Source organism: Manduca sexta, chromosome 22 (genome assembly GCF_014839805.1).
Source record: "Manduca sexta isolate Smith_Timp_Sample1 chromosome 22, JHU_Msex_v1.0, whole genome shotgun sequence".
NCBI lineage: Eukaryota > Metazoa > Arthropoda > Insecta > Lepidoptera > Sphingidae > Manduca > Manduca sexta.
Window position 1 is genome coordinate 9,157,488 of NC_051136.1, and position 6,200 is coordinate 9,163,687.

Here is a 6,200-nt window from a genome sequence, read left to right on the forward strand (position 1 = left end):
AGGCCTCCCCTAAAGCGCGCCACGCTGTTCGGTCCTCCGCTCTCCTCATCCAGCGTCCACCGGCGATCCAACGAATATCGTCGGACCAGCGGGTCGGAGGTCGTCCTACGCTACGCTTACCGAGACGCGGTCTCCACTCTAGGACTCGTCTGCTCCAGCGGCCATCGATCCTACGACAGACATGGCCAGCCCACTGCCACTTCAGCTTGCTTATTTTCCGAGCTATGTCCGTTACTTTGGTTCTAACACGGATAACCTCATTTCTGATTTTATCCGCGAGAGAGACATCTAGCATAGCTCGCTCCATCGCCCGCTGCGCGACCTTAAATTTATGGACTAGTCTTACCGTCAGTATCCACGTCTCGGCACCATACGTCATCACCGGTAGGACGCAATGCTCGAAGACTTTCGTCTTCAAGCATTGTGGAATCGTCGACGTAAAGACTTGACGAAGCCTGCCGAATGCTGCCCAGCCCAACCGAATCCTCCTATCAGCCTCCCTCTCAAAGTTGTGCCGGCCTAGTTGGATAGTCTGGCCAAGGTAGACGTAATCCTGCACAACCTCGAGGGGGATGCCATCAACAGATATCGGTCCCGGCACGACATGTTCATTGAACATGACCTTGGTTTTGTCCAAGTTTATGCCGAGACCGACCCGCCGAGAGGACCCACCTAGGTCGTTCAGCATTCCGCTAAGCTCTTCCAGCGTTTCTGCAAAGACGTCTTACTATATCGTCTGCAAAACGAAGATGTGAGATGCGCTCTCCATTGACGTTGACGCCTCGTGCAGTCCAGTCCAGAGTCTTAAAGACGTCTTCCATCGCGTTGATGAACAGTTTTGGAGATATTATATCTCCCTGTCTCACCCCGCGACGGAGTGGAATTGGTCTTGTTCTCTGGTCCTGAACTTGCACGGTCACCGACGCAACGTTGTAGAGGCATCTCAGCACCTCAATATATCGCCAGTCGATATGACATCGCTGCAGAGATTCCAGAACAGCCCAGGTTTCGATGGAGTCGAAGGCTTTCTCGTGGTCCACAAATGCCATACACAGCGGCTGATTGTACTCTTCGGTCTTCTGTATAATCTGCCGAACAGTATGGATGTGGTCTACGGTGCTGTAAACTTTACGAAACCCTGCTTACTCCGGTGGCTGGAACTCGTCAAGTCTAATGGCAAGGCGATTCGTGATGACCCTTGAGAACAGTTTATAGACGTGGCTCAGAAGTGAGATTGGCCTGTAGTTCTTCAATAGAGTCCTATCACCCTTCTTGAAGAACAAGACCATCGCACTCCTGAACCACGCCTCCGGTGCGATACCCTGGTGGATGATAGCATTAAAAAGCCTCGCCAAAGCTGTAAGCAAGGGTTTGCCTCCAGCCTTGAGAAGCTCCGTAGTAATGCCATCATCACCAGGGGCTTTACCGTTTTAAAGCTGCCTGGGAGCCGCACTAACCTCGCCGACGTCGACATCCGGGATGTCCTCGCTGAAATGGCGCATGAGAGGAGCCCGTGAATCGTCCACACCTTGGGCCGCAAGCTTCCCCGCCCTCGGCGAGTACAGGTCTCCATAGAATCTCTCCACTTCAGCCAGAATCTCAGGGCGAGACGCAGTGATTCTGCCGTCTGTCATCTCCAGCTTCGTCAGATGACTTCTCCCCAGCGGTCTTGAGAACACCTTAGACCCCCTTCTGCTCAATAGCGGCTTTGATAGCTTCCGCATTTGAGCAGCGGAGGTCCTTCCGCGTAAGGTTTCTTATCCGTCTGGAGAGGGTCTTGGATTCCACTGACGAAGCTTGGTCAAGCGGCATTTCACGTCTCAACCGCATGAGATTCAAGGTTTCAGCGGAGAGCTTGGACTTCCTGTACTTCCGTATAGCTTACGCTGCAACCAAACCAGAAGGCCAAATATAATTTGAGGTTTTAGTTAACGGTGATTGGAGGTTCTTCCAGTGTTACATATTATAACAAATGATGCTATTAACAATGAAATTGAATTGTTTACGTATAGGTACTTGTGCCAGTCTATACTCTAAGCCCAAATTCACAAACGTTACTTAGCTAAGTACAGCACAACGCAACGATAATAAATCTATTTCTCAGTGCTTACGGCATTAAAGCCTTCGAGGTGCGTATACATAGGGGCGCAGTGGTTGACTAATATTAAAATACAGCTTTACTTCAGTTGGCTGTCACATAAACAAAGCTGAGAAGAACTATGAAAATGCCGACTTTATGCATACGGGGACACTGTGCATCTTCATAGTATTGCAAACACGATTGATATGAATTTAGGATTAGGTTCCCGAATTAAAATATGTGACATTTTATCTTATGTCCACCCAGGTGATTTATAGCGGTTAATTTACGAATCTATCTTCAAAATCCAACTTGCCCGATTATGTGCTTAATATTTTCACAGTCTTTAGTTCTCACCTTAAAATACGAAAATATTACGCAACAATTACGCTGGTACCATGATCGCATGCATACTTTCTACTGCTTATTATAAGAATTGTCAGCGCGCGCTTTGCCTCATAACCACTGACTGTCATAATAATGAAACTGGTTAAACATAAAAATGTACTCATACACATATACATATCACTAACATTGCAACTATTCACACGATTACTTCCTTTAACAAAGAAATTACGAAAACCCAAGAGGCAGATCCGATGTTATTTAAAGCACAATGCATTGTAATCTCATATACCTGGGAAGTCGAAACTGAATTTAGCTCGCGGCAACCGTGCTTAGAGTCGGTAACATTTAGTGTTATAGTATATATGTATCTTAGCAATAAGAAATAGATCCTACTAAATATTAAATCAAAATTACGACCAATGGTTTCCGACTTTACTTGTGACAAACAATTTTACACACTTTAGTTTAAAATAGTTTTTAGTTTAAAATAGCACCGATTTTTAATTATATCTTTTGTGATTTTTAGATTGCTTATATTCAACTTAACAGGAAACGAAACTTGTTAGCGTCCGTATAATATGCGGTTAGAGTACACAAAACCTATATTCATAGGCGGCGAGATAAACACAAGAAAATGCGTTAAACGGTCTAAATACATGACAATTTTGAAATAGTCTATATTCTTCTGGCTACCCGTGTCTGGTGCGTGAGTCATTCAATTACTCTCTCGTGCATAGGCGACTTTCTACTTACTGCTTTCCGTTCGCGTGCGTATGCGCTCAGCGCCTCTTTGAGATAATGTTTCTTGTGTAACTATTGCTAAAATAGAAAACCACTGATACGATGCTTTAGTCACAGCTCGGCCGTTTTAGCATTATGTTTCATAATTATTGGGATTATTGTGTATTCTGTAGTCTAAACCTAAGATAATCGACTGCAAGAAGCCGTATTTCAACTAGGAACGTGTAAAAATATAGGAAACTGTTGACTGTTAAAGGCACGTATTTAACCGATGTTACTCTAAATATTTAAAAAATATCTATCAATGTACTACATTACTCAGTAACATTTATTTAAACCTTTTGAAATATGTACCGTTTCTTTTTACTCGTGACGAACACATAATCTTACCCTTACTAATATAAAAGTTTGTGAAAATGTTTAGATGTTTGTTTTTAGTAAAGGTAGAAACCGCTGAATGGATTTGAATAAAATTTGGTATATGAATAGACCGTATCTCGATTTATTATATAGGCTACTTTAAATCTCAGTAATTTGTTGTCGTGGGAAAAAAATAATTTTTATTCGGTTTATTTAAAGTAAAAAAAAAGCGGCGATAGCCTAGTTGGGTGTGGAACGGACTGCCAAGACGAATGTCCGCAGGTGCAAATCCCAAGGGCACATATCTCTGACTTTTCTAAAATCATGTGTGTATTCTTTGTGAATTTATCGTTCGCTTTAACGGTGAAGGAAAACATCGTGAGGAAACCTGCACATCTGAGAAGTTCTCTATAGGAATTTCGAAGGTGTATGAAGTCTACCAATCCGCATTAGGCATCCGCATCAGCGCGGTGGACTAAGGCCTAATCCCTCTCAGTAGTAGAGGAGGCCCGTGCTCAGCAGTGGGCAAGCATGTAATACAGGGCTGATATTATTATTATTATTTTTTAAAGTAGATTGCGCTAGCGTCGTACAAATGGTGCTATGAATCACTACAGTGTTTTAAGAATTATTGTAACGAAAAAGCTTTTTACACGGGCAAAACCGTGAGCAAAATAGTACTATGAAATAATTATGAAAACAGTTAGAATGTATGTTTTTTTATTTATTCCTATGTCCCAAATTCCTAGATAGTTAGCCACTACCTTCTGGCACTGTTGAAATTATGTCTCGAAGTGCTATTAAATTTAAATTGGAACCCAAAAGACCGGCTGCCCGACTACAAGACATTGTGAGCTCATTCTTCGTAATCGTACCGTCAATAGCTCAAACAATTTAAAAATTTGTATAATTGTAAATTGAGGTAGATACGTAACTGACTGTTCGGACGACCAACTCCTCAGTACCTCTCGTGAATGAAAAGGCTGCAAAGCCTTCGAAACGTCGCGTCGCGTCGGGAGAAAATTATAATATACAGAACCGCAATAAAATCCATAAAATAGTTTTATTTTAATGTTTAATTTAATTAGACAATGACTTCAATATTGGTAACAGGTATATAGGAAATTTTACTTCTTTATTTACAATATCATCTTTACAGAAAATGTTAAATTAATTCGTTTTAAATGGTTTTTGAAAGCAGTTTAATTGGTTAAAAGTTATTATGTTAAGAGATACTAAAATTATCTAAAAATTTTATAGTTTTATCTCACGATCTGTTTCGGAGGAATAGTGCCTTCCTATCGCCTACATAAGACATATCATTTAATGAATCAGCATAGTATATGTATGTATTAATATTTTTTTAATTTATTCAATCAGTCATAAGCAATATGCTGTCCTCCTTGGATCAAAGCATATTGCTGTGCTGGCGCCCGATTGCGGCTGCAATATTTCACAAATGGATATGTACTTCTCTATTGTTTATGTATATCTTAAGTTATACTGTGTTTTAGTTGTAGCCAAAATAAACGTTTTTTATCTATCTATCCATCATAAAATCTGGGATAACTTCTTAGAAGGCATACCTAATATGCCTGAAATTTTCTACTTGGCTCAACATCTATAGGTTACTAATTACTTATTTCCTGACAGTTACGAATAACGATTAACTATTAAGGAAAATCCAAAAGGTACTTAAGTAATTTATTCCCACTTTGACGGCTACGCATTGACAATAAGTAATTTGGTATTGTGGACGGATTGATGAAACTTTTTAAAATACTCACACAGGTAGTGAAGAAATTTTAACATTATATTTGGCCAAATTTAATCACCTAAACCGCCATTATATTGGTAGTTTTATTACATATCAAATCACTACTCGTGACTAATTTCCCACCGGCCACGGATACAGCTCTTGAGTGAGCAACGAATACACCATACTTGTTCAGGTTTTACACATAATAATCGGTTGTTAATTTCAAGCCGACAGCAGTAGGTAAAGCAAATAAAATCGATTAAAATCATTGACTTAGTATGAGTGTGATATTACGTAGGTTCTTTACACGCCGCATTACAGGCATGTAGATTTCAGCGACTAAATACGAATAAATGTTTTATTTTTCACTTTCAATTATCGACGTCAATTACTTACATCTCCAGAAAAAAATAATGTTATTCAATAAAATAAGTGTAAATATTTCTATAGCACTCTTTATTATTTGAATATTTTTCGTCAACATATTGATGACGCGTTTACATATAGAAAGTGAATTAATCGGTAGGGCTGGGCGACGTAAAGTCTGCAGATGTTTCGCCTCAGTAAGTAGTAAAAAAGACAAATTGTTCGTAACGAAAGTCCGATCGAAAGTTGTATGATATGTGGGCCACGAACAGACTTGTCCGGCTTCTTTGCGCGCCTCCGATCAATGTGATGAAAGTGTTCGTCAAGGAATGCTATAAATATGACAATTTGCATAGGCATGGACTGCGTTCGACTTTTAGTATTCAGAATGCAAACATATTTAGCAAAACGAATTTAGAGCAGGGCTATGAAACTAATAATAAATTATATACAAACATATTATTTACCCGAAATCATAAATAAAATTTTGAATTTGAATTTAAAGTGTAGCACTTCGTTGATTATTTTGAAATAATAAAACATACT